General features: G+C 44.5%; 1 pseudogene; it reads left to right on the top strand.

Annotated features, from left to right (window-relative positions):
- Positions 1-7831: 7831 nt before the first annotated feature.
- Positions 7832-7913, top strand: LOC123567386 (small nucleolar RNA U13; annotated as a pseudogene).
- The last annotated feature ends 259 nt before the right edge of the window (positions 7914-8172 follow it).

The following is an 8172-nucleotide window of genomic DNA, read 5'->3' as shown; positions in this document are numbered from 1 at the left end:
TCTTGCGCTGATTTAAATAAAATGACACAGAAACACATGGAGTGGTTTTAAGGAGTGGAGAGTTTAATAGGCAAGAAAGAAGGAAGAAGGGACAGATGGAGGGGGGCTCCGAAGCTGAGAGAGGAAACCGAGTGCCACAAAAATTAGCCAGTTATATGAGGATGCTAGAGGAGGCGGTATCTGATTTGCATAGGGCTCAGGGGATTGGTTTGACCAGGCGTCTCATTCATGTAACCCCTGAAAAACCTGGCCCTTTCACCCTAGCATTTTAATATGCAAATACAGGACATGACGCTCTACACAGGTGGGGCTATGTGGGGGCGGCCATATTGCCAGGCAAACCTAGGGGCAAGGAAAAGATGGTGGGAATTCCCGTGTTTGGGTGGACCCGGTTTCTAATGGTTCACATTTGCATATCAAAGGTTGCCAGCCTGACTCTAAGAGCTGGGGCTTTCCTGCTAGACAAGAAACGTTTTTTGGAGCTGCTTTTAAGACAGAAATGAAAACTTCCCAAGGACCCCTTTTCCTCTCTATCTGCCTCAAATAATTTTTAAATAATTCCTATAACATAAGGAAATGAATTCTGCTAAACAGAAGGGCCTTTGGTCTTTGGAGCACTGCAGTGGATACATGATGGCGTGTGGGACACCACGCAATGGAGGGAGATGCAGGGCGCTTCTGGGAAAATCCAGGAGGGCAGAGGGAAGAGGAAAGACAGTGAGGAAAAGGAGGATAAAGAACACACTTTTAAAAAATCGTTTATTATTATCTGAAATTCCAACATAACTGAACGTCCTGTATTTGATCTCTAGCCATGAGAGTGAAAAACTAAATAGAGACCAAATTCCCCATAAAAATAACAGAGTGATCGAGAGCTTATTCCTGGCAGGCCCCGTTTGAGTGACCTATAAGATCAATTCATTTAGATACTATGGAAGTGGAAGATACTACCTTTATTATTTTCATCATTGAGGAAACTAAGGCACAGAGATGTCACACACTTGCCCCAGGTCTGCCAGCAGGTAAGGGGCAGAGCCAGGATTTGAACTGTAGTCCTGTGGCTCAGAGCCTGCCCTCAAAAGGTAAGTCTGTCACCCAAAGATCCATATGTGTTTGTAAGATGATCCATGTTGGTTGGCAAAACAGAAAAATCCATAAACCAAATAAATTGATTTGGTGGCAGGGGGAGATTGAATCAGAGGTGACCCTGAAAAATGTCTGTTTACCTGGGAGCTGAACAATGAAGGTGCGGTTCTCACCCATTGGAGTCCTGAGAGACCTTTCCTGGAGGACTGCAGCTCCCTCATCTGTCTTCCCCTGAGAACCCAGCCCAGAGCCACGCATGTAGTAGGTGATCACTGAGGTGAGCAAGGCCTGCAGGAGGCTGTCCCTGAGATGGAAGAGGACAAAAAACTTATTAGGGGGAGGACAGGAAGCAGAAGTGGGCCGGGGAAGCTATTGGCCATCCAGAGTTGACATTTGTGCCCCCATGGAGAACTTGGGGGCATGAATTGCCTGTTGGAAGAGCCCGTGTTGGGTGAAAATGGCTAGGCCCAGAGCCCTTCATGGTGGGGAACCCTGAGAACCTACTACATAAGGAAGGAGTAGGGCTGGAGACCATCAGTGGCTTGGGCCTCACAAGCATTTCACGTTTAATTGATCACACAGAACCCTTGCACCAAGACAGTCGTTTGCTCCTAGAGGGAGCCTTTCCTTCTTTTGAAAACAATCCTTTCCCAACTCCAACAAGGCGACCTACACCCAGGGTGCTCAATCAATAAAAGTTGGGCAGCCCGGCTCCGGGGACAGTGTGCCCAAAGCATTGAAATGCAGTGATTTGGGCCATGGGTCACGCTGGGTGTCCTGAGCAGGGGTAACTTCATCTGCCCGGTGACACAGGTAGCAACTCTCTGGGTTTGGTGGCACAGGAGGTGAGGGAATTTACCAAGCCAGTTGTAGGTAAAGAAAGGCAGATTTATTAGAGAAGATATGAAAATACGTTGCAAGGTTGCATTTACAATGAGCAGAGAAGGGGCTGTCTGCAAAGAGGCAGGGGCTAGAGGAAAGTTTCATAGGGTCACGTTGAAGAGGGCTACATGCAGAACAAGCAGAACGAGGTCGTTGTACCCAGTTGTTTGTGATTAGCTGTCTCTCAGAACAGTTGTTCATTTTTCTCCCGACTTGGGCCCCTCCCCAACCTGGGGTTTCTTCCTCATCGTTGCTCATTTATCAGGACTCCACACCAGGGACCCTGAGTCACCCAACAAGTACTAACTCAAGTGTGGGTTCCTCTTAGAACACAGCCCCTCCAGCTTCCTTGGAAATCCCCATGTCTGCCCAAACGACGTAGGACTTTTCCTCTTGGTCACTTTGCAAGCCAGGGTCCCCAGCCAGGGATGCCTCGCCCAGGTCTCACTTGGCCTCGCTGTTGTACCCCAGCTTGCCTGTATTATAACTTGTACCCATGTTCGGTGGTTCCTAAGCTCTTGTACCTCGCCCAAGAAGAATGAAGATATACTGGACATTGGAGGGTGAGGAGGGCTGAGAAGAATTTTATTGAGCGATGAAAACGGTTTCCGTGGAAAGGGAACTCGGGGGTGGGAGGTGGGGTGTTGGGGGAGGTTTTGCCATGTGTCTGGGTCTGGGGCCCTTTATGGATTCAAAATGAGGAGTGTGTGCTGATTGGTTTGTGAGTATGCAAAAAAGGTTAAAGGGACAACACCACTCAAAGGTGGGCACAACAGCGTAGGAAAACCAATCAGGAAAAGGTAGGAAGGTATATGTAAAATAGGTGAATGGTGAGGACCAATCAGAGGTAAGCATGCCAAACAGGAAGACAAGTTATCAAACCAGTCCAGTCGGAGGATTTAACTTGTAGCTTGGCTTTCAGGTTTTAAGCTGTCTTTGGCTTGGAGGTGGGGTTTCACTGAGGACCTGCCCCTATCTGCCTAGGCATTTGTCCACCTCCTACTTCTATCACAAACAGAGCATGTCTCAGCCTGTCTGTCCCACTACTCAACTTTGTCCCCCTGCCTTTATTACCCATCTTGTAATTCCTGACTCACAGCTTTGTGTTCCAACTAGACTGAGAGCTCCCTGAGCCCAGCTACTGCCAGGCTCACTTCAGGCTTCAATGCCCAGCTCGGACCCAGTGCATCTGCTAGTGTGAGGGGTGTGTGTGTGTGTGTGTGTGTTAAAAGTGTTTCTTGCTGGCTGGTTCTGGAAATTTGTCATTCCCTGTCCTCTATCTCCCTGTTAAAAACTTCAGCTGAATTAAATGTGAAGGAGTTTAATTGAGAAATAAACAATTTGTGAATTGGGCAGTCCCCAGAATCACAGCAGATTCAGAAAGACTCCAGGGGGTGCCTTGTGGGCAGAACAAATTTATAGACAAAAAAAGTAAAACGACATACAGAAATCAGAACTGAGGTACAGAAACAGCTGGATTGGTTACAGATTGGCAGTTGCCTTATTTGAACATAGTTTGCACACTCAGCAGTGTATGAGCGGTTGAAGTATAACTGCTGGGATTGGCCGAGACTCAGTGATTGTTACAGGCACATACTCCTAAGCTGGGTTTTCAGTCCTGTCTACCTACCAAGTTAGGTTGCAGTTCATCCACAAGGACTCAAATATGGAAGTACCAAGTCCTTCTCAGGCCATATTTAGTTTGATTTGACATCCCCATTGAGATGACTCAACTATTCGGCTAAGGGCTGTAGACAGGGAAGAAATGTGACTAATTGCTGGATACTGCAGTATATTGAGTGTGTGAGAGCATTATATCTAAAAAACAATGTACGTACTGCAATTTAAAATGTTTTGCTGCTAAAAATAAATGCTAACAGTCATGTGAGCCTTCAGCAAGTTGTCATCTTTTTGCTGCTGGGGGCTCTTGCCATGATGTTGATAGCTGCCGACTGAGTAGAGTGGTGGTTGTTGAAGGTTGGGATTGTGTTGAAGGCTGTGGCAATTTTGTAGTGGCCACCAATGGAGTTTGCTGCATCGATGGACTCATCTTTTCATGAAATATTTATTGGTAGCATGCAATGTTATTTGATAGCATTTCTTTCCAAATTGAAGTTAATCTTCTCAAACCCTGCTGCTGCTTTATCAACTAAGTTTATTTGATATTCTTCATCCTTTGTTGCTATTTCAACATGTTCACAGCATCTTCACCAGGAGTAGGTTCCATCTCAAGAAACCACTTTCTTTGCTCATCCATAAGAAGCAGCTCCTCACCCATTCAAGTTTTATCATGAGATTGTAGCAATTCAGTCACATCTTCAGGCCGTACTTCTAATTCTAGTTTTCTTTGTATTTCCACTGTATCTGCAGTTCCTTCCTCCCCTGAAGTCTTGAATCCCTCAAAGTCATCCACAAGAGTTGGAATTGACATCTTCCAAACCCTGTTAGTGTTGATGTTTTGACCTCCTTCCATGAATTGCAAATGTTCTGAATGACATCTAGAGTGGTGAATCCTTTCTAGAAGGTTTTCAATTTACTTGGCCCAGATCCATCAGAAGAATCACTGTCTATGACAGCTATAGCCTTAAGAAATGTGTTTTTTAAATAACACGTCTTGAAAGTAGGAATTTCTCCTTAATCCAAGGGCTGTATAATAAATATTATGTTCGCAGACATGAAAACAACATTAATCTCCTTGTGCATCTTCATCAGAGCTCTTGGGTGACCAGGTACATTGGCAAAAAGCAGTAATATATTCAAAGAAATACTTTTTCTGAGAATTATATCTCAACAATGAACTTAAAATATTCCTAAACCATGCTGTAAACAGATGTGCTGACATCCAGGCTTTACTGTTCCATTTCCAAAGCACAGGCAGAATAGATTTAGCATAATTCTTGTATTAGTCTGTTTTCATGCTGCTGATAAAGACATACCCAAGACTGGGCGATTTACAAAAGAAAGAGGTTTAATTGGACTTGCAATTCCATGTGGCTGGGGATGCCTCACAATCATGGCGGAGGGCAATGAGGAGCAAGTCTCATCTTACATGGATGGCAGCAAGCAAAGAGAGAATAAGGAAGATGCAAAAGCGGAAACCCCTGATAAAGCCATCAGATCTCGTGAGATTTTTTCACTACCATGAGAACAGTACGGGAGAAACCGTCCCATGATTCAATTGTCTCCCACTGGGTCCCTCCCACAACACATGGGAATTATAGGAGTACAATTCAAGATGAGATCTGGGTGGGGACACAGAGGCAAACTGTATCAATTCTTTCTTTTTTTTTTTTTTTTTTTGAGACGGAGTCTCACTCTGTCACCCAATGGTGCGATCTCGGCTCACTGCAAGCTCCGCCTCCCGGATTCACGCCATTCTCCTGCCTCAGCCTCCCAAGTAGCTGGGACTACAGATGCCCGCCACCGCGCCTGGCTAATTTTTTGTGTTTTTAATAGAGAGGGGGTTTCACCGTGTTAGCCAGGATGGGCTCGATCTCCTGACCTCGTAATCTACCTGCCTCAGCCTCCCAAAGTGCTAGGATGACAGGCGTGAGCCACCGCACCCAGCCAACTGTATCAATTCTTAAGGGCCTTAGGGTTCTTTGGAACTGTGAATAAGCACTGGTTTCAACTGAAAGTTACTAGTGGCATTAGCCCTTAACAAGAGATTCTGCCTGTCCTTTGAAGCATTGAAGCTTCAAATAAAAGGCATCTTCTTCCAATAAAAGGCTTTTTTGTCTACATTGAATATCTGTGTTTAGTGCAGCCACCTTCATTAATCATCTTGGCTGGATCTCCTGGATAACTTTGTGTAGCTTCTCCATCAGCACTTGCTGCTTCACCTTGTTCTTTTATGTTAAAGAGATGGTTTCTTTCCTTAAACCTCATGAACTAATCTCTGCTAGCTTCCAACTTTTCTTCTGCAGCTTCCTCACCTCTCTCAGCCTTCGGAGAATTAAGGAGCATTAAGGCCTTGCTCTGGATGAAGCTTTGGCTTAAGGGAATGTTGTGGCTGGCTTGGTCTTCTATCCAAACCACTAAAACTTTCTCCATATCAGCAATAACGCTGTTTTCCTTTCTTATTCATGAGTTCACTGAAGTAGTACTTTTAATTTCCTGCAAGAACTTTTCTTTTGCATTCATAACTTGGCTAACTATTTTCCCAAGAGGCCTAGTTTTCAGTCTATCTAGGCTTTCAATGAAGCTTAATCATTTCTAGCTTTTGATTTAAAGTAAGAGATGTGTGCAACTTTTCTTTGGACTTGAAAGCTTAGAGGCCATTGTAGGGTTATTAGTTGGCCTAATTTACCTGTTGTTGGGTCTCTGGGAATAGGGAGGCTAGATTTGGTATCTGGTTAGGGCCTACTTCCTCATAGATGAAGCCTTCTCACCGTAGGGCGAGAGATAAGAGAACGGACAGTTGGTGGAGCAGTCAGAACACACAGAACGCTTATTCAGTTTACTGTCTTCTGTGACAGATCATGGCATCCCAAAACAATTGCAGTAACAACATCGCTGATCTCAGACCACCATAACAGAAGCAATAATAATGAAAAAGTTTGAAATATTGCAAGAATTACCAAAAGGCGACACAGAGATTAAACTGCCCCTATAAACTTTATGAAATTAATCAAGGAAGAAGGAAGGGAGAGAAACAAAAATCACCCACGCTGGCCTCCATCATGAGGTTGGCCTGCTCTCCAACCTGCATGCTCATAGCTGTTTGGTACCTACTGTGCTAAAATCACATAGACCCTGTTACAAGATCACAGTTCCCCGTAACTGCTCCGTAGATAACAAAGTGAACATTATAAAACGTTTAGTTTTCCCTGTGAGATAGTCCTTCAGGTCCGATATACTGATGAAACTACTGACCCAGCCGGTCTGAAGGACCCCACAATGGGCTGACTCACCAAAGAATGCAGTTTCCATATCATGATGATTTCATCCTCCCTTCCTCCGACCAATCAGCAACCCCAATTTTCCAATTACGGAGGGAGTCTCTCACCCTCTGTATTCCCCTTAAAAGCCCCAGCCCAAAGCTCTTTGGTGAGATAAGCGGAAGGGTCTCCTCCCATCTTCTCAACTCAGCACTCTGCAATCATTAAACTTCCTCTGCTGCAAACCCTGCTGTCACTATGTAATGGATCTGTTACCGCACGATGGGCATATGAACCCATCGGTCCTATAACAGAGACATGCTATTGGAAAAATGGTGATGGAAGACTTGCCAAAACATGGCTGCCACAAGCCTTCAATTTGGAAAAACACAGTATCTGCAAAGCACAATAAAGCAAAGTGCGATAAGACAAGGTGTGGCTGTATATTCAAATTAAAATGAGATGTAGTTCTTTTACTCACCACATTGGTAAACATTACTGGTAAAATGACTGACAATACCCAGAATGGGAAGTGTGTGGGGGTACAGGTACTCTTGTACTATAAAATACTAGTCTATTTTTTTTTTAAATAGATTTTACTTTTTAGAACAGTTTTAGGTTCACAGCAAAATTGAGTGGGCAGCTCAGAATTCCCATATATTCCCTGCCCCACACATGCACAGCCTCCCCAACTTAACATAGACCAGTGGCTTATAAACAAGAGCATTTATTTCTCACAGTTCTGGAGGCTGGGAAGTTCAAGATCAACATGCTGGCAGATTTGGTGTCTGGTTAGGGCCTGCTTCCTCATAGATGAAGCCTTCTCACTGTAACCTCGTATGGCCGAAGGAGCAAGGGAGTCTCTCTGGTCTCTTTTATAAAAACACTGATCTCGTTCCTAAGGTCTCTGCCCTCATGAACTAAGCACCTCCAAAAGGCCCATCTCCTAATCCATCACCTTGTGGGGTAGGATTTCAACACAGATCATTTTGTAATTCATAGACGTGTTGATTGGGTGTTCCCAAGTATGTGTGAGATGTGCCACCGTCAAACCTTGTTACTGTAAGAGTTAAAGAAAGAGGAAAGAAACCAGAAAAGGGGCTCGACAGTCAAAAAACAGGTTTATTTTGGAGAATAAACCTGAAAGGGGCTTCTGGCCAATTTTGGTCGGAATATTCTCTCTTACAATATCAACAGCCTGCACTGCAATTGTCTTAGCCCACTGGGCTGCTATAACCAAAATAACAGACGGGTGGCTTATAAACAACAAGAGTATTTATTGGTTTTAGAGTGAGAGAGCTTTATCACAGGCTTGGAATGGTTC

Source organism: Macaca fascicularis, chromosome 10 (genome assembly GCF_037993035.2).
Source record: "Macaca fascicularis isolate 582-1 chromosome 10, T2T-MFA8v1.1".
NCBI lineage: Eukaryota > Metazoa > Chordata > Mammalia > Primates > Cercopithecidae > Macaca > Macaca fascicularis.
The sequence above is the reverse complement of the archived record's forward strand: the minus strand, read 5'-3'. Positions and strand labels throughout refer to the sequence as shown.